This window comes from Pongo pygmaeus, chromosome 16, assembly GCF_028885625.2.
Source record: "Pongo pygmaeus isolate AG05252 chromosome 16, NHGRI_mPonPyg2-v2.0_pri, whole genome shotgun sequence".
Taxonomy (NCBI): domain Eukaryota; kingdom Metazoa; phylum Chordata; class Mammalia; order Primates; family Hominidae; genus Pongo; species Pongo pygmaeus.
Genome location: NC_072389.2, coordinates 82996296 through 83020651, shown reverse-complemented (window position 1 = coordinate 83020651; position 24356 = coordinate 82996296). Strand labels below are relative to the sequence as shown.

General features: G+C 36.5%; 1 protein-coding gene across 49 annotated transcripts in view; it reads left to right on the top strand.

The window, feature by feature from the left end:
* PEAK1 (pseudopodium enriched atypical kinase 1) overlaps nt 1-24356 on the top strand; it is a 319366-nt gene that overhangs the window by 115276 nt on the left and 179734 nt on the right. For 30 of the 49 annotated variants that reach the window (XR_010123829.1, XR_010123828.1, XR_010123827.1 and 27 more), the window contains one exon: nt 18490-18571. The gene's annotated coding sequence lies outside the window, so the exon portion shown is untranslated. Of the gene's footprint in view, nt 1-7329; nt 7447-18489; nt 20000-20953; nt 21102-23845; nt 23935-24356 lie in introns of those variants that run through there. The other 19 variants (XM_063652411.1, XM_063652374.1, XM_063652390.1 and 16 more) reach the window with 5 other exon arrangements.

The following is a 24356-nucleotide window of genomic DNA, read 5'->3' as shown; positions in this document are numbered from 1 at the left end:
AGGGGTCCTGGAACCAATCCCCCACAGATAATGAGAGATAACTATAGCACGGAGACTGTACTGTTCTCCCCGTGTCCTACTCATTCTCTATTTTATTCCACCCTATCCACCAGTCAGATTAATTTCCAGAAACTCCATAGTAATTATCTCTTCTTTTGTCCTGGTCAGGAACTTTTAGTGGCTCCTCATTACATATATAATTCAGTCTGAGCTCTGGTTCTCTAAATACCTTTCCACTCCTCTTTATAGACCTTCGCCTCTGGCCAATTTTGTTCCCTTAATATCCTTTAGCTGCTATGTGGACTTTCAGTTGTTCCACGCCCCTAATAAAATTTTATCAAATGACTTAATTTCTCTGGTCTTTTGTTTCCTTGTTGTTATATGGAGGGCAGTGGATTTAATGGCCATCATATTTGTTTAGTCATTTCTAATTTATTCATAATTTTTCCATCTATTGTTATATTATCCCTCCGTCTCTCCCTCCCTTCCTCCCTCCCTCCCTCCCTCCCTTCCTTCCTTTCTTCCTTCCTTCTTTCCTTCCTTTCTTTTTTTGAAACAGGGTCTTGCTCTGTTGTCCAGGCTGGAGTGCAGTGGCGCAATCTCAACTCACTATTGCCTCGACCTCCTGGGCTCAAGAGATCCTCCCACCTCAGCTTCCCGAGGAGCTGGGACTACAGGCACACACAAAGATGCCTGACTAATTTTGTTTACCTTTTGTAGAGATGAGGTCTCACTCTGTTGCCCAGGCTGTACTTCATCTTTGTGCCCTTTACAGTAGTGCATGCAGGAATGATCCACATTGTACAGATAGGAAACCTCAAGTCCAAGTAGGCTAGGTGATTTGTATATGAAAGTTGTTCTAAAACTTTTTAATCTCAGGAAGTACCATTTACAATAGCACTCCCAAAGATGAAATATTTAGGTATAAATCTAAGAAAATGTATACAGGATCGGCCAGGTGCGGTGGCTCATGCCTGTAATCCCAGCCCTTTGGGAGGCTGAGGCGGCGGATCACAAGGTCAGGAGATCGAGACCATCCTGGCTAACACAGTGAAACGCCATCTCTACTAAAAATACAAAAAAATTAGCCGGACGTGGTGGCGGGCGCCTGTAGTCCCAGCTACTCGGGAGGCTGAGGCAGGAGATGGCGTGAACCCGGGAGGCAGAGCTTGCAGTGAGCCGAGATCACGCCACTGCACTCCAGCCTGGGTGACAGAGCAAGACTCCATCTCAAAAAAGAAAAAAAAATGTATACAGGAGCTACAGTTAGAAAACTATAAGGCACTGATAAAAAATACACATACAAATATCTATAGGTGGAAAACTACAATGCATTAATCAAACGAGATCTAAAGAAATGGAGAGAGTCTGTGTTCATGGATTGAAATAATATTGTTGTGATGTCAATTCTTTCCAATTTGATCTATAGACTTGACACAGTCCCAAATCAAAATCCCAGCAAGCTATTTTGTAGATGTCAACAAACTGATTCTAAAGCTTATAAGGAAAGCCAAAGACCTAGTATAGTCAATGGAATATTGAAGAAAATTGGCAAAGTTGTAGTACTCACACTACCTGGCTTACTATAAGGCCATGGTAATCAAGATACTATGGTGTTGGTGAAAGAATAGACACATAGATTAATAGAACAGAATGGAGAGTCTAAGATAAATTCACACGAATATAGTCAACTGATTTTTAACAAAAGATGACATTTTCAATAAATGGTGCTGGAACAATTGGATGTCCATATCCAAAACTGAACCTAGACACAGACCTTATAATTTATGCAATAATTAACTCAAAATGGAGCATAGACCTAAATATACCACATAAAACTTATTGAGGAAAACATATATGATACTGGGTTTGGTGATAAATTTTAAAATACAACATCAGTATGATACATGAAAGAAAAATATTGATAAATTGTGACTTAGTTAAAATTTAAAACTTCTTTGAAATACTCTATTAAAAGAATGGAAAGACAAACTATAAATGGGGAGAAAATATTTGTAAAACACATATATAACACTTGGATCCAAAATATACAAAGAACTCTTAAGACTCAACAATAAGAAAATAACCCAATTTAAAAATGGGCAGAAGATCTGAAGAGACATCCCATCAAGGAAGATAAGCAGGTGGCAAAATTAGCACTTAAAAAGATGGTCAACATTGTGTGTCATTAGGGAATTGCAAATTAAAATAATAATGTGGTACCACTACTCACCAATTGGCTGAAATTCAAAACACTGACCAAATTCTGGTGAGGATGTGGAGTAACAGGAGTAACAGGAACTCTCATTCGTTGCTGGTGAGAATGTAAAATGTTACAGCCACTTTGGTGGCAGTTTCTTACAAAACTAAACATGATCATACCATGCAAATCAGCAGTTATGCTCTTAGGTGTTTACCCAACTAATTTGAAAACTTCTGTTCACACAAGACCTATACACAAATGTTTATAGGAGCTTTATTTATAATTACCAAAACTAGAAGCATCCAAGATGTCCTTTAGTAGGTAAATGGATAAACTGTGGTACATTCATATAGCGAAATATTAATCAGTACTAAAAAGAAATGAGCTATGAAATCATGAAAAGACATGGATGAATCTTAAAAATGCACATTGCCAAGTTAAAGAGATCAGCCTGAAAATGCTCTATGAGTCCAGTTATATGACATTCTGGCAAAGGCAAAATTAGAGAGTTGGTAAAAAGATCAATGGTTGCCAGGGACTCAGGGGAGCAAGGAGTTGATGGGAAGGTTGAATAGGTGAGAAACCAGGACTTTTTTAGGGTGATAAGTATGATACTGTGATGATGAATATAAGATATTAAGCATTTGCCAAAACCCAGAGAATTTTATAGCAGGAAGAGTGGATCTCAATGCGTACAAATTTTTGAAAACTCATGTAGGAGGTCAGAGTTTCCAGGATGGAATGCAAAATGTGGCAAAAGAGTCTAAATGTATTATAAATGTATCCAATAATCTCACTGAAGGGAGTGAAGAAACAAGTTGCTAATCTAAGTAACTTTGAAAATGAGTGGCATCTGTATGACTGTTTAGTCTTACTGTACTTACTTTAAGCTAAAGGAACTATGCATAAGCCCTGCACTCTATTGATAAAGTTCTGTCCCATGGGGAACAAGGTATGGATTAATAATGTTGAAACTACCATGCCTGTATACTGGAATTGAACAATTAAGAAAATGGGTGGCAGTTGTTAGAAGCCAGGTTTTTCACTGTTGTAGTGTTGGTTACAGGTAAGCAATGAGAGGCTAAAATGATCCATGTGGTAATGGATTCAAGTTGGAGACATTGGTATGAACTCATTTAGCTTAATATATAGATACAGATGGTTGCACATGGAAATATTTATAGATATATGTATATGCACAGGTTAGTGTACATACTTACAGTGTACACTAAATCAGTGTGTACTAGAAGCAATGGAACTCCAGTAGCAATTATCATACCTAGTCCTCAGATCTTGGGGAGTAGGATTCAGGGTTATCCAATGTTAGGAATCAGGATTCCTTGGAGAAGTGGCTGATTCTAGCCCTGGGGTAGGAAATATACAAGATGTATGGAGCCTCTGTAGTGACAGAAAATAAGAAAGTACTCAAAAAAAAAAAACAAAACAAAACAAGACACAATGATAGGAGTATGTCAAGGGGACACAGGAGCCAACAGTTCTTCAACGACCAAAGCTGGAACAGTTTGAGCAGCAAAATAAAAGTATTGTTGGATCATAATCCAATGTATAAAGTAAATATCTATGAATCCTTACTGATATAAACAAATGGTTGATGTTGACCTTGGGAGGGAATAGATAAATCTCCCATGCAAAAGAATTCCAAATGATTTACTTAGACATTCCACCCTCAGTGGAGTGGGGCATAACTCTCCACTCCTTACGTTAGGCTGTTCATAGTGACTTTTCTTCAATGAGTGCAGTACAGAAAGGGTAACATTACAATAGAGAAACCTGATAAATTGTACCTCAAGCCAGATGATCAGGGTCAGCATCAACAGAGATGTCATGTATCCTTGATATGATATGATGAAAATGACACTTTACCTGTGTGGTTTTTCTTCCCAAAACACATTATCCCAGTCTAATGAGAAATCAAATAAATCACAGTTTTGCAAAACATATGACCAGTAATCCTCAGAACTGTCAAGGTCATAATGATGAGTTGAATGATGATCCCCGCTCCCCTAAAAGATTATGTCCACATCCTAACCTCTAGAACTTGTGAATGTCATCTTATTTGTAAAAAGTGCCTCTGCAGATGTCTTTACATTAAGGATTTTGATATGATGATCATCTGGATTATCTATTGGGCTCTAAATCCAATGAGGGATGTCCTTATAAGACACAGAAGATAACAGGCAGAGGAGAAAGCCGTGTGAAGTCAGGCAGAGATTAGAATGATATAGCCACAAGCAAAGGGATCCCTACAGCCACCAGAAGTTAGAAGAGTCAAGGAATCATTCTTCCCTAGAGACTTCTAAGAGAGTGCAGCCCTGGTAATTACTTGATTCTTTGATTTCTCGTCTCTGGAACCATATAAAAATAAATAAATTTCTGATCACCTGAGGTCAGCAGTTCAAGACCAGCCTGGACAACATGGCAAAACCCCATCTCTACTAAAAAATACAAAAATTATCTGGGCATGGTGGCACACACCTGTAATCCCAGCTACTCGGGAGGCTGAGACAGGAGAATCACTTGAACCTGGAAGGCAGAGGTTGCAGTGAGCCGAGCTTGCACCACTGCACTCCAGCCTGGGTGACAGAGGGAGACTCCATCTCAAAATAAATAAATAAATAAAAATAAAAAATAAATGATGGCTGTTTTTTTAAGCCATCAAATTTATGGTAATTTGTTATAACAGCCACAGGAAACGAATACACTCATCAAAAACAAGGAAGGTCTAAGAAACTGTCACAACCAAGACTAGCCTAAGGAGAATAAATGTAATGTGATGCCCTATATAGGACCCTGAAACAGAAAAAGGACATTAAGGAAAAACTGAAGATACCTGAATAAAATATGGATTTTAGTTAATAATGTATTTATATTGTTTCAGTAATTGTGACAAAGGTATCATACTAATGTAAAATGTTCGTAATTGGAGAAACTGGGTGTAGGATACATGGGAACTCTATGTACTATCTTCACAATTTGTCTATACATCTAAACCTGTTCTAAAATAAAAGTTGTATTTAAAAAAAAAAAAAGAATGAAAAGGAATAGATACCTTTCTTGGGAATAAAATGAAACCAGAATATTCCACCCCTCAAAAGCAAGGGTTTTCTTACTTTGGCAATTATCTGTTGGAGGAAGCCTGCCTACTAGCAGTACTCCTCTCTTCCTCAAACATCCTGTAGTCAACCTTGCTGTTCAAGGCAGATGAGACCATTGGGAAAACAGACCTCTTCAGCTACAGCAGAAATCAGTGCAGTTATTCATTCTAAACAAATTAGCCCTTTGTCTTTCGTACTACTGACCTTCCTTCCTGAATAATTCAGTCTAAAAGTTTTAAGACAGGGCCCAGGAAGGTGTAGGTGCTAGGGTTTCTTGGACAATGACTGATTCTAGGGCTGGGACAGGGAAAGCATAAGACAAGATGTGCTGGACACATCTCCCTGTACCAGAAAGTAAAGTAGAACTCGAAGAATGAGGGGATTATATCTAAAAGATGCAGAAGCCACCTTGAAGGGACACTCACTGGCCAATTCTTGAACAGTTATTATTATTAGCATCAGACTAAATAGTCATACTATCAAATCGTAGCTCTTTGAATAAAATAGGAACGCATGAGACCACAGTGATCTAATAAATTAGTGGGGAGAAGAAAAGGAATAATGGAATTGGAAAGATCACCATTTGCCAATTGTTGTAATCAGTGATCTTTCTAATTCCATGATTCCTAGCTGATAGGATGCAGTGAGGAACACAGCAGCATTTCTATGACACTTCTTTCAAATATGCATAACTGAAATCTAATTTTGAAGAAAAGAGAATTCCAAGTTGAGAGACTTTCTACAACATACCCAGCGTGTAACATTCAAATTTATAAAGATTATGAAAGTCAAGGAAAAACTTTAGAACTATTCCAGATTTAAAGAGACTAGACAAACTTGACAATTAAATACATCTGGTAATACCCTATTGGATGCCTTTGCTACAAAAGACATTAGTGGAATAATTGGTGAAACTTCACAGGCTAGTAATATGTCATTGTTAATTTGTTGATTTTGATGGTCGTATTATGGTTATTTGGGAGAATATTTTTAGAGGAATTATAAACAAGTTATTAGGGATGATGGGACATAATGTCAGCAACTTTCAAATTGGGGAAAAAACTATTCTTGAACTTTTCTGTTTGAAATTATTTTTAAAATTAATTTTTAAAGCTTTCAATAAAAGCCATTGTGAGTTGAGTGGGTAAGAGGAGACATTCATTAAGAATACATCTGATCAACGAAATATCTCCAGTACCTTGAAGAAAATTCAAGATATTAAAGGGAAATACTGATGATAAAAAGTCAATTCTAGAAGAAAGAGATTGTAGAAAGAATTATTGTAAGAATCTTATAAATAACCTTGGAAACTTTATATTGGGTGAGATTTGGTAGTTATTGCTTTTTGTTGGCCTGTTGCATTGCCAAGTGTGAGAGTGAAAGTTTAGCATCCAGCTGGGTCTCACAGGGATTAGAGGGCAGAGGGCCAACTAGCACCACTTTGTACCCACAAGAGGGTATATGGTAGTGCCAGTTGACCTTCTCCCCACCTAGGCACCTCTCCCTAGGTGCTGCTTGATGGAGTGGAAGTTTAGCTACCACTAGGCCCTGGTAACGCAAGGAAACATAGAGGAGGGACAGTTTTTTGGAGGTGTAGAAGGAACTTGACTTTGTACATTAACTTAGGAGAACCTGCCAGAGATGAGGAAAAGAAAATTACGTAATAGAATTTATAGAATAAATCCAAGTATACTATTTTCCTACCCCTAACCTATGATCCTTGACATCTCAAGGCACGTGGACTCTGTGAATTAAGAGTTTTAGAAAGGATAATCTTTAAAGCACCATTTAATTTATTATGTTTCATCCAGCAATTTGAGGCTAGATAGGAAATGTGATAAGAGATAGTTGTTGGGTTTCCTCAAAGTTGAAATTAAGGATACCAAACAAAAGAAGCTATAGGACATTTTTTTTCATTAACGATAAAGATCAGAGGGCAGATTATTTGCTGTGACTTGACCTAAAATACTGTGACATTCTTTCTTTTCTTTTTTTTTTTTTTGGAGACAGAGTCTCACTCTGTTGCCAGGCTGAAGTGCAGTGGCACCATCTCGGCTCACTGCAACCTCTGCCTCCCGGATTCAAGTGATTCTCCTGCCTCAGCCTCCTGAGTAGCTAGGATTACAGGTGCGTGCCACCATGCCCAGCTAATTTTTGTATTTTTAGTAGAGACGGGGTTTCACCAGATTTCACATGCTTACAGATTTTAAAGAGTTTTAGAAACATCTTATTACACTAAGATAAATTGCCCCATGAGAAATATTTTCATCTGCTTGACCAGCACTATTGATAAGGTGATTGAATTCTTCCAAGGAGGACAAGCTGTTATGTCAGCTGAAGTGACACATGCTTTGGGGAAGAGGCAGTCACAGGTGTTAGTAGCGTATACTTTGCCAACACAAGTTTATAAGAAGATTCATTTTTTTAATTTTCAGCTTGGAGTGAGTTTGAAATACAAATATTTTACTTCTGTTACTATCAGAGGCAGTGAAAACATTGATTTTAAAGTAGCTGCTATGGAGCATATGCTTTTTTCTGTGAATGGCAGTAGTACTTCCTCAGAGCATATATCAAGTCAGCTGCTTCAGGGAGCATTTCACATTCTCTGTGTATCCTGAGACCTAATTTTAGCAAATACAAATCATCTAAACTCTTCCAAATTCAATTTGATATCCTAACTGGGAATGACAGTGGAGCATAGTCTGAACCTTTCAGATCTGCATATTTTACAGCTGATTACTTCTGATTAAGTCCAATTTTGGTCATTTTAGACTAACAGGAATTTTGATCTCTGATGGCATAATGTGACAGTGATTGATCTCCTGGGGCATTCTCTATGCTGTAGTACTTGGTGCTTTGGGCCGAAGTTCTGTGTGTGTGCTCGTCCCTCCTTTGTCTTGTTCTCTCCCTATATCCCTTTCTTCATTTTTAATATTTTCTTAATTTTTCAGTTTTAAAAGAAAAATATGGGCCTCTTTAAACATGAGACCTCCTAAGAACAATCCTAGATCATAGTTAATAATCTGTCCTAGGATAAACTCGTCCTCTACCATTTTATTTTGTTTTATTTCAATTTTTAGATTTAGATACCTGCATTTTACTTTTTTTTCAATTTGTCATATATTTTATTTTATTTATTTATTTTTTGAGACAGAGTCTCACTCTGTCGCCCAGGCTGGAGTGCAGTGGCATGATCTTGGCTCACTTCAACCTCCTCCTCCTGAGTTCAAGCAATTCTCCTGCCTCAGCCTCCTGAGTAGCTGGGATTACAGGCATGTGCCACCACACCTGGCTAGTTTTTTTATATTTTTAGTAGAGATGGGGTTTCACCGTGTTGGCCAGGCTGGTCTCGAACTCCTCACCTCAAGTGATCTGCCCGCCTTGGCCTCCCAAAGTGCTGGGATTACTGGCGTGAGCCACCGTGCCTGGTCCCATTTATTTATTTTTATTGATACATATTAGATGTACATAATTTCAGGGCATATGTAATAATTCGATATTCATATAATCAAATCTCCTTTACCATTTTAGGTAAGGGTAATTCATGAGCCAAGGAAGATAAGGCATCCTTACCTCTTTATTTCCTAGTGACTCATTTTCACTGTCAGTTTGCTCTCTTGGTGCCTTTCCCCTCCTCTTTTTAGTTTTTATTGAAAGAAAATAAGGGGAATATTTTAAACAGCAGTGAATCTTTAAATTAATATACTTCCTTTTCCATCTACAAAGTTAAATATTTGAAATAGCTCTTTATATTAAAATACCACTTACAACTTTTAATTTTAGAAACGTTAGCACATTGACAAATCATTTCTTGCTTATTCCAGGTACCCCAAATTTTCTTTGTAGAAGAAATATTCACGTTGAAGCTTTAGCTGATGAAGCTATGTGAGCAGATAAAACAGGAAGAGAAACATTCTTTCTCCCCTCTTTTATAAACAAAAATCTAGGTAGTTGAAACTGGGTGGATATAGCTATAAAACATAAGCTCATTCTTACTATTTGGACATGTTTTACTTCTTGTTGAAATAGATGTTCCACAACTATAAGATAAGAAGTCTGATCCACTGTTTGGAATTTTTCAGTTGGTGGTGCATTATGTAATACTGTGTTGGAATTTACTGGCCTACAGTCTTGAGGTAGTGTTTTGCATTAAGATGAATCAGTTTTCAGTATTAAGTAATTCCATGGTAACCTACATGGAAAAGAGTTTCTGCTTAAATGAATCAGAGTATGATGAGGCTTTATTAATAAGGTTGAGATAGTTGAATATTTGAGAAGTGAGAGTTAATTTAAAAGACTTGAGAAAAGACCATGTTCTTCAAAGCACCTGTAGTCCCCAAATCTAGTAAAAGTGAAGATCAGTTCTCACTGTAATAGTCTATAAGGATTTTTTTTTGTTTTAAAATGTCTTTTTTTCTCTTCCTTAGTATTGGCAACTGTTTTATGTTGTATATGCCATGCTCATTTTAATATAACACTCTTATAAATGAAGACCTACACAGCTTAGTAAAAACTCAAGAGAACGGGCCATCATGTTATCATTTATAGAACTAGTTCTGACTACCACTGTGGCCTGTGCATATATATGAGCCATAAGGTCACCCTGAGTGGTACTTTTTATAAGCTTAGTCAAGGTTATTAAAGCCAAAGGAAAACTAATATTCAGTGCTTCTACTGTTTATTTATTACTTGATTTAATTTAGAAGTACTTTAGGACCTTGACCTACTTCAGTGCCATTCATCCATTGGTAGTAAATATTAATTGATGAATTGAGATTTGATGTCAACTGTTCTTTATTAACCCATTTATTTTGTTTTTCATATTCTCCTTTTTAAATTGTATATACCATATCATTGCAATGAGAAACCAGATTTATGTTATAAAGCATTTTTTCGTTAATGAGGTATAAATATCAGTTACGGTTAGTTTAGTTCCCTACAGCAATGAAAGAAAAAAGATCAAGTTCAAAAACTCATCTAACCATACATATTATAATGTCCAGCATCTATACTAGGTATTGATAGTGTTTAATTTTTAATTCATATTATTGGTATGCCAGATGCTCTATGCATACTACATAAGACTGCAAATTTCCTTTCAGGACCTAAAAGGGCTGTTGTGTTTATAATGCATGTGTTTATCGCATTTTACACATTTCAATGTGCATTCATATTGTTATATTTACTTTATTCTCAGAACAACCCTGAGAAATAAATAAGCATTATCTTTTAGGTAAACCAAGGTTCAGGAAGACTGAATGTTTTGCCTAGACAAAAATTCAGACCTCTTGATAACTTGTTAATGTTCTATCTGAATCTCTACAGAGAGCAGTAAAATGGTATATTATTTCATAATCGTAGATGTCAAACTGCTATACAAATCTTTATTTGCATAGTACTTATAATTTTTAAAATACCTTTTATATTATTTAAAAGAAAATTATAAAAGCAGAGTTCTTCTGTTATATATTTACTGTAGTTTCCTTTATTAGACTCGTACATTCAGTAGACACATTGTGTTCTAGGTACTGTGTTCTAGGTACTGGATTGGTTGCTAAAGTACAAAGCCAGTCTCAGCTTTCAAAGAGATCAGGCCATCAAGACACTGTTGTCTTACCCAGCAGATATGGACAGTGTGATATAGGCCAAGTTTGCTGAGGGCACTGGAAAAATGCTTTTGTTTCTCCTGTTTTGGGGGTAAATGTGTGACTGGCACTGTCCTTTTTCCTGCCATGAATACAGAGGTAATGCTTATATCTACAGCAAACAGCTTTGAAGCAACAAATCAACACACTTAGCAAAAAGGTAGAAAGAGCCTTGGACTTGATGACCCCTTCAGCCTCTGTACTAATCCTAGACTACCTACCTCTGGACATTTTGTGTGGGGGGAAATAAAGTAATGCCCTGTTTTTTAAAGTCATACATAAATCAGAGTTTCAATTAATTGTAGACAAATATTTTCTGTCTCTATATTTTTTACTTCCTTATAATGGAAATTTAGCATACACTAGACTAGAGAATAACATAACAAATCCACATCACCTAGTTATAATAGAAATCAATATTTAGCTAACCTTTTACATTCTTGCACTTTCTCTCTTAGTAATTATAACTATGTTTAAGTAATTCTATAATAAAAGTGTGTGAAAATACTGTGGAAGCACATGGAAGACAGTGACTAACGTGGCCAGCGTTGGAGGGGCTTCAAAGAGGAGGTAGCACTGGCAGAAGCTTTAAGGTCAAGTAGAGAATGGAAAGAGCATTTCTAGTGGGAGGACTAACATGTATAAAGGATTTTTTAAAGCATAGCATATTCAAAGAAGGGGAAATAGATTACTGTGTCTGGAATATAGTGATTATCAGGTATAAGTGTCAGTATGATTCTAAAAAGATGGCTTGGTGCCAAATCATCAATGGACATATATATCAAAAAATTTGGTGCTTATTACATAGGTACCAGGAAATGAAGAATATAATTAGGTTTGGGTTTTTAAAAGAGAACAGTGGCGGTAACATTTTTGGAGTATGGGATAAAGAGGGAAGGCAGTAAACTGTGCCAATGGTTCAAGTAATTAGAAAGGCATTTGATGATAACAATAGTGGTTTTAGGCAGGGGGAGATAAGTTTAAGAGATATTTCAGGGGAAGAATCAACATGATTTGGTGCCTGGCGAGGATGTGGAGAAGGGAGATAGTCATAGAATAACTTGAATAGATATGATGATGCCAGGATTAGAGTAATACAGCAGAAGACTGGTTTGGAATAAGGGCATATGATGAGCTTAGTATTTTAAGTTTGAAGTGCTGGTAGGTCATTCAGGTAGAGTATTCATTGTGCCAAGTGGAGATATAGAACTGGATCATAAGAGAATCTCACACTAGGGAGTTCTGTAACTTGCCTTTCCTGCTAAGTATGTCATATGTCACAAGTTCATATATATAAGACTATATATATGTAAGCATTCGTATACATACATAAGTTAATCCTTATTATTCACTAATTGCGTATTTCCAAATTGGCCTACTTCCTAAAATTTATTTGTAATCCCTAAATCAGTACTTAGGTGCTTTTGTAATAATTTGCAGGCATGCTCGGCGTGGTAAAAAAATTTGAGTCACCTGATGTGCAAATTCTTAGCTGTAGTTGGACAAGGTGATACTCTTGATACTCTGCCTTCTTGTTTCGGTTCTTATACTGTAAACAAGCATCCCTTTTGCAGTCTACTTAATGCCACATTTTTCACATTTTCTGTGCTTTTTTTTTTGGTAATTTTGCTTTTTTAAGCAAATGGCCCCCAGTGTTGTGCCAAAGTGCTGTGTAATATTCCTAAGTGCAAGAAAGCTGTGATATATCTATGCAAGAAATATGTATGTTAGGTAAGCTTCTCTCAATCATGAGTTATGCTTTCAGCCATGATTTCAGTGTTAATGAGTAAATATATATTAAGTAAGGTGTCTTTAAACAGATATACAGATAAAACAAGGTTATGTGTTGGCTGGCTGATGAAAATGTTGTGACCAGAGGCTCCTAGAAACCTAACCCTTTTTCCCATTTCCCCTAGAAGCAGTGGTTCAGTGTTCACTAACTCAGTGTTTGTGGCAATTTAATAGACCATAACTACCACAGATAACAAGAATCATTGTGTGTGTGTGCATGTGTAGAAAATCTGCTACTCTTTTATAAATAACCCTTATATTTGTACAGTGTAAGCATTAGTCCTAATTTTACTTGAAATTGTGATCACAAGAAATATATAACTCTTTTTTTTTTTTGAGACGGAGTCTTGCTCTGTTGCCCAGGCTGGAGTGCAGTGGCACAATCTCAGCTCACTGCAAGCTCTGCCTCCTGGGTTCATGCCATTCTCCTGCCTCAGCCTCCCGAGTAGCTGGGACTACAGGCGCCTGCCAACATGCCGGGCTAATTTTTTGTATTTTTAGTAGAGACAGGGTTTCACCGTGTTAGCCAGGATGGTCTCGATCTCCTGACCTCGTGGTCCACTTGCCTTAGCCTCCCAAAGTGCTGGGATTACAGGCGTGAGCCACCGCGCCTGGCCATAACTCTCTTTTTTAGTGAAAAATAAATGCATACAAGATGAAAACAGTTTGCTGTTTTAGATCAGATGGATGATTCCATATTCCTTAAGTCAGAAGGTTTTTCATAAAATGAAATATTGAAGGAGTACAAGTGACATTGACAGCACTTAAATGATCATCTATAGCACACGAGCATAATGTGGTTGTCAGCATCATATTGGTGGGCCGCCAGTTTCTTTTATGGTTGATGTTATTCTCTTTAGCATGCTTGCAACATTATCAGTCACTTTTCTCTTAAATAAATTTATTTTATAATAGTGTTTATGTGTGAGGAGATTTCATAATCGAAGACTAGTGTGTCTGTGCATTCATATCTGTCAATTTGCTTGAATATGACAGCTCAAAAGCATTTTTTAACCTTTCATTCACGAATGTTGGTTCATATCAGTAGGGGTGTTTTAAAATGACAGGTATTATGTGAGAATAAGAATTATGCATACTTTCTGACATATCAGTGTTATGTTGAAAATTAACATTCAGCTTTGTATCTCACGTTTTACTGTCTGCAAATCTGAAGGCAGGGAATTGGCATTTACAAAGTCAAGGACAAGCCATCATACAACCCCATGCATTGACTGTTACACTTCAAAGTGATTCTGTGCTTGTTAGCATATATCTGTTTCCTAATCATCTTGTTCCTTGATATAGAAAATATGCCTTTGTTATTGTCTTATATGGCTATATAGTTAAATGCTTAAAATAAAAATGATACAGACCTACATTTAGAGATTCTTCAGTTTGGGGTGGCTGATTTATTTGTGCTGCTTATGTTTCTGACTTGATCTTCTTCTGACTGATTCTGTAGTCTTCTAACTAAGGTATTAGGGTGAATGCTTTCTGTCTTTACTGCAAACAGTAGATTTTATGTCATAAAGAGCAGTTATCCAGCCTGGGTAACAAGGCAAAACCCCATCTCTACAAAAAGAATAGAAAAGAATTAGTCAGACATGGTAATATGCACCTGTAGTCCCAGCTACCAGAGAGGCTGAGATGGGAGGATTGCTTGAGCCTTGAGGTGGAGGCTGCAGTGATCCATGATCACACCACTGCCCTCCAGTCTGCCAGTCTGGGCAACTGAGCGGAAAAAAAAAAAAAAAAAAAGAAGAAAAGCTGGGCAAGGTGGCTTATGCCTGTAATCCCAGCACTTTGGGAGGCTGAAGCGGGTGTATCACTTGAGGTCAGGAGTTTGAGACCAGCCAACATGAGGAAACCCCATCTCTACTAAAAATACAAAAATTAGCCAGGCATGGTGCTGGGCACCTGTAATCCCAGCTGCTCTGGAGGCTGAGGTAGGAGAATCGCTTGAACCCAGGAAATGGAGGCTGTAGTGAGCCAAGATTGTGGACTGCACTCCAGCCTGGGCGACAGAGTGAGACTCTGTCTCAAAACAAAATTAGCTGGGCGTGATGCAAGGCTCCTGTAATCCCAGCTACTCGGGAAGCTGAGGCAGGAGAATCGCTTGAGCCTGGGAGGCAGAGGTTGCAGTGAGCTGAATCATGCCACTGCACTTCAGCCTGGGCAACAGAATGAGACTCCTTCTCAAAAAAAAAAAAAAAAAAAAAAAAGTAATTATAACAGCAACTTTTTCTCCTTATTTTTGGTAGATGACCTTAATATTCACTCTTCACGTGGAAATACCTCATAGATTTATTCTTCTGCACTCTGACTAGTGTATTATTTTAGGTGTTTTGGTTTCTTTCTTTCTTTCTTTCCTTCCTTCCTTCCTTCTTTTCTTTCTTTCTTTCTTTCGACAGAGTCTGGCTCTGTTGCCCAGGCTGGAGTGCACGATCTCAGCTCACTGTAACCTTTGCCTCCTGGGTTCAAGCAATTATCTCTGCCTCAGCCTCCTGAGTAGCTGGGATTACAGGCTTCTGCCACCATGCCCCACTAATTTTTATATTTTTAGTAGAGATGGGATTTCACCATGTTGGCTAGGCTGGACTCAAACTCCTGACCACAGGTGATCCGCCAGCCTCGGCCTCCGAAAGTGCTGAGATTACAGGCATGAGGCACTGCACCCGGTCATGTATTTAAGTTTAAGGATTGATGCTTTTTAATAATATTGCATTTAGAAAGCAAAGTATTTGCAGTTGAAATTCTCTGTGAAGTTAACATCAAGTATACTATATTTTCACTTTCCCTGCTTATTTGGAGCAACCTAATGTTCTAGTATTAAAGACTGTTTTGTAAGATTAACTAGCCCTTGACCTAATTGAAGTAGAGTTTTATGTTACCTTATTCCAATTTCAATAAACTATTATGCAATATAGAGATGTGTTATAATTTGAGAATTTTATGTAAAGTTCTTCAGTAAGTGCTAATTCAGTGGGGATACCTTCTTAAACCTATAAGGATGCAGGGAAGTGACTAAAAGATGGAAATATTTCTCTAATATATCTCTAATGAAAGTACAGGATAGTACCTAAATGTCAACTTTGCCATATGGTTTCAGAAAAAAATATTTGAAGGTCTTTGGTGAATTACTGGTTGTAGTATGTAAGCCTCTTTATAGGGATAGCTGCATTTGTTAATTTATATTTGCTGTTTACTGTTCCTCCAAACCTTGCAATACATGTCTTCTTAGCCTCCCATGAATGTATTCATTTCCATCTCTGTTTTACTCGTTCAAATACTTTTTTTTTTTTGAGATGGAGTCTTGCTTTGTCGCCCATGCTGGAGTGCGTGGCACTATCTCGCCTCACTGCAAGCTCCACCTCCTGGTTTCACACCATTCTCCTGCCTCAGCCTCCTGAGTAGCTGGGACTACAGGTGCCTGCCACCACGCCCGGCTAATTTTTGTATTTTTAGTAGAGATGAGGTTTCACCATGGTCTTGATCTCCTGACCTCGTGATCCGCCTGCCTTGGCCTCCCAAAGTGCTGGGATTACAGGCATGAGCCACCGCGCCCCACCTCATTGAAATACTTTTATTTCTTCTCTTCAACAATCTGAACAATTACTCCTTGGATCCGCCAGGTTAAGGCATTTTCTCCAAAAAGACTTACTAAAATCCATTTAGTTTCCCTTCTCACTGGTTTTATGTATATAAATTATATGCTGCTTTGTCATTAGTTTGCGTAGTTTCGTTAATATTCAGTTAAATATCTCCTGAGTGCTTGTTGCAATGATATGTGAGCTTGGTGGTGTAGAGAAGTATGCTGTGGTCAGGGTTTCCAGAGAAAGTGATCTTGTACCTGAAAAAGTAAGAATTTCCTATGTGTGGAAGGTAGGTAAAGATACACGGGCAAAGAGAACAGCATGAGAATACATGGGATTCACAAATAGTTCAGTATGGCTGTGGTGCAATCAAGTGGGAGATAGGAAATAAAGCTGAAGAGATAGGTATGAGCCTGGTCATTGAGGACTTTATATGTCATACTTGGACATTTATTCTTTGAATAAAGGACTTTATTCTGTTAGTGCTGGGTTGCTTTGAAGAGTTTGACATAATGAGGGTTTGATGTATGATAGTGCTTGATGTGGCAAAATTTTTATTTTAAACCAATCATGTTGGCAGAAGTATGTAAATAAATTTGAGGTAGGATAAAAGTAGAGATGGGGAGATGAGTTAGGTTACTGATTTGGTCATATTGAGAGATAACTTGGATTTAGATACTATTAATAGGGATGGAATTGAGGAAATAGACTTGGAAAGTGTTTAAAGTAGAGATCAATAAGAATTGAAGATGACTGGTGAAGTGTGAGATGATTGCCCGACTTTTGGCTTGAGAAGTTAAGCGGCTGTTGTTCTGCTGTGACAGGGACTTTAAAAAGGAACAGATTTTAGGAAAAGATGAACAGCTCGGTTTGGGATATATTGAGTTTTTGCCTATAGTACCTTCAGTTAGAAACATTCAACAAACAACTGGATGTAGGAGTCTGAGGCTCGGGTGAAAGGTTAGGATTCAGGGTTTTCATTTGAGTTCCTCCCAGTCCCTGGAGGAATACAGAAAATGTGAGTAGAGTGTGAAGTGGGCAAAACACTGAACCCTAGGAGGAAAGGGAAAAAGAGGAACCCAAAAAGGAAACTGGGAAGGAAGAAGCTCTATGTCTTTGCCTAATTACTATTAAAAGGAGGACAACTTTATCCTTTTTGAATCACTCTTTAAGCATTCTTGAATAGTAGGATATTATATAATGTTATGTAGTAGATAATAAACGTTTAAGTTTGTCACTTATTTTGCTCAGCTGGAAAACATTTCATTTACTTGGAAATTGCGTTTTTATATTTTATCCATTTTCATTACTTAACAAATATTTTTTAATTCGTATCATTTCATGAGCTGCTATGTACTAGGCACCATGAAGTCTCCTATTCTGGTTTTGTTGTAAGAATTACTCTGACCCGAAGGCACTGATTTACGGTAAATTTTGCATGGTCAGTCTTATGTGGATTAATATGGTAGTTGAACATCCTTCTCTTCCTGAGTACAGTGCGGCCTTATTTAATCTTTTTCATCTCTCTGGGTCACTATTTCTTCATTTTCTTAAGTCTGTTCAATTTTAGAAACTCAAGAACAGAGTCTACCAACAGGTTTTACAGATCTACAGGGTACATAACTGGGTTTCATGACTCAACTAAAATTATATGCAAGATATGATGCATATATACACATTTTTATGAAGATCCAATTTATAGCTTCTTTTGGATTATCAAAGTTTTATATAACTCACCACTCACCTTCCACCCAAAAGGTTAAGAACTGTAGGAACCAGAAGTATTTTTGTGTAATGTATTATAATAAACTACACTGTTTCATGCAACCCCTGAATAGTGAAGTTATCTTTAACAGAGGTATTGCTATTCTTTGAAAGTAATTTTTTGAAGTAATGAACAAATTTATTTTAATGCACTATAATATATGTTTACTTCTTGGCTACTTAAGCCTATAATGTTTCTGTTGTGTTAGCCAATTAAAACACCTCTTAGTTATTTTATAGCTTAAAAACAAGTTCATCAAATAGAGTAAGTTAAGAGTTTGATTCTGCCTTATGGTGAATTAAAGAATGCTTAGTTTTAAAGAGTGATTCAAATGCCCTTTATTAATATATCTTCCCCACTTTGCATCTTCTAATAGGAAAAGAATACTTGAGATCCATTTGTAAGGAAAGAAAAGGAAGCAACAACATAATGCCCAGAGTTGGAGCCAATTAAACCAGGTTTGTACTTTTTCTTTCCATAATGTAACATGTTTATTCTGGTCTTGAATCTCTTTTATTAATCTCCTGTCTTATTCCAGCAAAAATCTAATAATTTTAAACCTTGCCATAGTAGTATGGAGGAGATGAATAAGACATGCCCTTTTCAAACTATTTGCAACTAATGCAAAAGAACAGAAATCATAACAGTCTCTCAGACCACAGTGCAATCAAATTAGAACTCAGGATTAAGAAACTCACTCAAAACCGCACAACTACATGGAAACTGAACAACCTGCTCCTGAATGACTACTGGGTAAATAACAAAATGAAGGCAGAAATAAAGATGTTCTTTGAAACCAAATGGTCTTTGAGAACAAAGATACAACATACCAGAATCTCTGGGACACATTTAAAGCAGTGTATAGAGGGAAATTTATAGCACTAGATGCCCACAAGAGAAAGCAGGAAAGATCTAAAATCAACACCCTAACATCGAAATTAAAAGAACTAGAGAAGCAATAGCAAATTCAAAAACTAGCAGAAGACAAGAAATAACTAAGATCAGAGCAGAACTGAAGGAGGTAGAGACACGAAAAACCCTTCAAAAAATCAATGGATGCAGGAGCTGTTTTTTTGAAAAGATCAAGAAAATAGACCACTAGCCAGACTAATGAAGAAAAGAGAGAAGAATCAAATAGATGCAATAAAAAAAAAAAAAAATGACATAGGGGATATCAAACGATTTGCAACTTAACTCTGAATATGAAAGACAAAATTTAAAGCTAGATAGCAATCTCATTTTAACATGGAAAGTTTTGTGAGGTTTCGTAAATTGCTTGAGGTCAGAAGCTCTTAAAGAGTTAAGGTGGGATTCAGACTCATATCTGTTGACTCCAAACCATATTTGCCTTCCATTATGTCACAATGTTCCCTATTTTATTTAGGTTTAGTTGTTGTGCAACTGCTGATTACTGAAGTAGAGGGTGGAGATCATATGTATTTCATATAAGGAATTACTTTCATTTAAGGAATTTATTTCATTTACTTTCTGATGAAGTAAAAAGGGGGAGAGTATTCTCTATTCCTCAAAAGTTTAGAAGATTAGAGATGGGAACTAACATTTATAAGCACTTACTATGTGCTAGACAGTATTGTAAGGACTTAACATGAACTAACTTATTTAATTCACGACAGCCAGGTGACATACTTGGTGTTATCCCTCACCTTTAAAACAAAGAAGTAAACAAATTGTCCGAGATCACATAGCTAGTAAGTACCAAAAGCAGATTCAAAACCGTGTATTGGGAAAGGTTAGATAGGGTTTACACCATGTCTATTGATTTAATTTTTTTTTTTTTTTTTTTTTTTTGAGACGAATCTCACTCTGTCGCCCAGGCTGGAGTGCCGGTGGCACGATCTTGGCTCACTGCAACCTCTGCCTTCCAGGTTCGAGTAATTCTCCTGCCTCAGTCTCCCAAGTAGCTGGGTCTACAAGTGCGTGCCACCACACCTGGCTAATAGTGTGTGTGTGTGTGTGTGTTTTAGTAGAGAAGACGGGGTTTCACTATGTTAGCCAGGATGGTCTTGATCTCCTGACCTCGTAATCCACCCACCTCGGCCTCCCAAAGTACTGGGATTACAGACTTGAGCCACCACACCCAGCCGACTTAAAATTTAATATTACACAAACCAAACAAATAGCTGGACAATTTAGTCTGAGCAACTTTTGCTATTAGTGTCATTTGTAAACATTCTTAATTCAACTATTAGCAGTTAAATCACCTCACCAAAATAATATTTCCATCTTAACAAGCTTTTCATTGTAACCAGTTTGAAAAAGTAATTTAGGTTACATGATCCTATGGTGAAGAGAGATTTTAAATTCACAGAATAGTGAACAGCAGTGTATGATAGAAAGGACTTTGAGGTGGGGCTCAGATCTGGGTTCTTTCAATTCCCAGCTTTCCTACTGACTAGTGCTCTACAAGTATCTTAACCTGTTTTCATACATTTTGTAAGATGAGAAGATTGACTTCATTGTTCCATAAGTCCCTTACAATAATACAATTATCCTATCAGTAGATTTTTAAAATGTGCTTCACATGTGAATAGCTAAGAATTTTTGGTTGAGAGATAAGTCTTTAGAGATCACTTCATTGAATCCTCCCATGTGAAGATGATGAGACTGAGACCTTCACATTTGTATGGCACTGTAAACATTTCAAAGCTCTTTGCTCTTTTACATACATTAATCTCATGTGAGCCTCATCACCATACTCTTGTGGGTTAAATATCATTCTCTTCATTGTATACATGACTATATTGAATTGGTCATATAGCTGGGCTAGACTAAGTGACTCTGTGACTCTCAACTGAGTTTATCATGTTTTCTTGCTTTAGTGAGACTAATTACATCCTTCAATGAAGTACTATTTTGTGAGAAAGTGAGAATTCAGTGATTTATGAAAAAATCCAAGCAGGAGAAACAAACATTTTCTAATATGAAAGTAGTAATGACTACAGCTATATAAATAACAGTAACAAAGAGGTAAGGAAGTGGCAAGTAATAAGGTCTATGAGTTGATTTAATTTTGGTTTTCATTTATTCCTGGATTAAGAATAATTGACTTTTAATATCCTTGTGTTTATCAATAACATACGTTATCCTGACTAAATAATGCAAAGAGAAATCATACTTTATAATAAAGTATTCATAAATTGTAGGTGAGCTAAGGAAAATTTCAGTTAATTTAAAAGGATACTTTGAAAACGAATAAATAAGCATGGGAAGCTAAGCTTTATGTAAAATTAATTATTTCATTGCCTTTTTTGAAGTGGGTTTTCTTTTTTATTTCCACTTTGTAGTTGTAGAGCTACAACTTTTGTGTAACTTTTTAGTATTTTTTTAATTGGAAAGAAAATAATTTTAAAACTAGTATGTGGGTATGAGCAGTTTTTCTTATACAATTTTTTTCTCCAAATTGTCTTTCCTTTAAAAGAAACTGACTTTCTAGATCACATGGTATGATGGTGCTTTCTCTGCAGATATGAAAATTTGATCATTAATACAATCTCTAGTTGTTGTTCTATATTAAAAAGTTTTTTTTAAGATGATTAACTGCATGTTTTCTGTAGAACTAATAAAAGAAAGGAGGCTCTCCCAGATGGTTCTAATCAAATAAGGAAAACAGCAAAGGATGGCATTGATATACAACAAAATTTGAAAGCAACATTATGAGATTTGACTTATTTTAGAGAAGAAAAATGTATTATGTCCTTTATGAAGTCTGTTTTTCTTAAGAGTCCATTATAAGATTCTCTTGCCCAGCTGCTGATGTTCTCTCCTTATGCCCTGCCCTACAGAGCTCCACCTCTTATTGCGTAGCCATTTTCATGCCATCACAGATCCATGGAATTCAAAATGATATTTGATGCAGACTTGAATAGAGCTAGTTTTTAATTCTCAGCTCTATGTATGACTTCAAAACATATGCAAAGGTTTTTTTACAGCCACTTTTTAATGGTGCTTTAAAGGAAAAGATGAAGAGGCCTCTTCATAGTAATTAATTTTTTGGTTTTTGTTTTGAGATAACTCAGCAGCTAGTTTCCTGTAAACTTCAAACTGCTAACACAGTTTCATTAAATTGTAGCTATTATAATATGGTTGTGTCTTGCTAACCCAGACTATAGTCAGTTTTGAGGACTACTGTTAGTTTCTCATTGGCCCATTGTGATTTAGTGTTCATAAAAAAGTTATGACATTTAACTGAGGGTTTAGAATTTTTCAAGATGACTGGGCTTTTTCCTGTGATTTGTGAGTTTCTCTTGTTTGGCTTTAGGCTTAAAGAATTCCTGACCTAGAGTCAACTGCAAGCAAGCCAGGCTTCCAGGCTGGTGTCCCATTCTTATTAAAACATTCCCTTTGTACACGTGGATGGCCTTGTGATTCCGAAGGCATGGTTTTAATACACAAAGCCTTTTAACTTTTTAAACTATTTCAATAAAGAAATTGCTGAAACAGTAAATTTTTTTTAACGAGTTGTGTTGACAAATTCGTTAGCATTAAATTGTTTTTCCTAGCCATTGATTATTTAGTTTTAATGTAGATTTATTTCTATGTAGTCTGCTTTCTGTGCCAGGATATTTTCTAAAAATGAGGTAAGTTCTTAGATGTATGGAAATTTGAGGAACTCTTTGATATCATATTCAGTAAACCTCAGGATGGCAATAAGGGAACTATGGAGCTGTTGATTTATGTGTATATGTATGTATGTGTATATTTGGGTATGTGATCTAAACACCCAGGAAATAAATTTGATTTATAGCTTCCTTCTTGACCAAGTTATTTTAAAGTTTAACATGGTGATAGAATTATATGGAAATATTGATTGTTTTTTTCTTTTGTAAGTGTATTGCTGCTTAGCAATTAAATGATTAAATGTAGCTCAGAGCTTTGTTTTATTTCTTCATGCTGTATTTGAAAGAATTAAATGGGTTGATTCAGAGTTTTAAAAAATAGAAGTATAGGTAATAAAGGAGAATTACAGAATCTGTTGGCCTGGATTTGTAAGATCAGTCCACCTTGAGTTGCCCAGTTATTTGAATTTATCAGAGAAAAATAGTACCTAGTAAGTATAAATATTCAAGTAGTTATTGAATATTTCATTAGCATATATATGCCACCTTTATTTTTCTTAATTCTCAATGTGAGAAATTTTGATGATTTTCATAAATATTCAAAAATTATTCTGCTGTACAAAATTGAGAGTATTGTTGAAAGAGATAATAATTTGCTCTTGGGTCTTTTTATTTCTTGTATGAAAACCCATCTCCAAAAAAATTTAAATGAAAAGTTGCTAATTGCAATGAGGGTTTTCTATGAAGTTATTAAATTTGATTCTTAAATTGTATGAACTTCCTCAATAGCTTTGCTTATTCTTATATATAAACAGAACATTTTAATATAAGATTTGGTAGTATAATACATTGCTAGTCTGCAGCTCTTCTATAGGAGAAATGAAGATCTCTGCAAAAGATTTGGGGACTCCAGATTTTCTATGTAGGGTTAAAAAAAAAGTTTTTGATTATATTGAATGAATTCAGTAAAAATGGCTTACTTTCTTTTCTCCAGCAGTATGAATACCACGTCTTATAAAAATTAATAACAACAGGCATCATTTAGCTGGCAGAAATGGCAGTTCACATACTTTTTTACAGCAAATATAGACAAGTTCTGATATAATAAAGGAAATAGACTTTTTTTTTGAGATGGGGTCTCGCTCTGTTGCCCAGGCTGGAGTGCAATGGCAAATCTCGGCTCACTGCAACCTTTGCTTCCTGGGTTCAAGCGATTCTCTGACCTCAGCCTCCTGGGATTACAGGTGAGTAGCTAGGATTACGGGTGCCACCCCACCTGGCTAATTTTTGTATTTTTAGCAGAGATGGGGTTTTACCATGTTGGCCAGGCTGGTCTCGAAACTCCTGACTTCAAGTGATCCACCTGCCTCGGCCTCCCAAAGTGCTGGGATTACAGGTGTGAGCCACCATGCCCAGCCAGGAAATAGAAATCTTGTACAGCTCTTATAGTCAGAAGCCTGATTATTCCAAAGATGAGAGTGCTATCTAATAATCATCTACACAAAGCTACTAAGTAAGGTCAAATGTTTAGAGCTCATAAAAGATCACATAAAACCAATAACAAGAATATTGCAAGCCAGCCCACACTGTCTGAAGGAAGTTTATGGAGTCCACTTGAGTACATTAAAATATTTTGTGTTCCTTGTTAATTCTAAAATAATCAAAA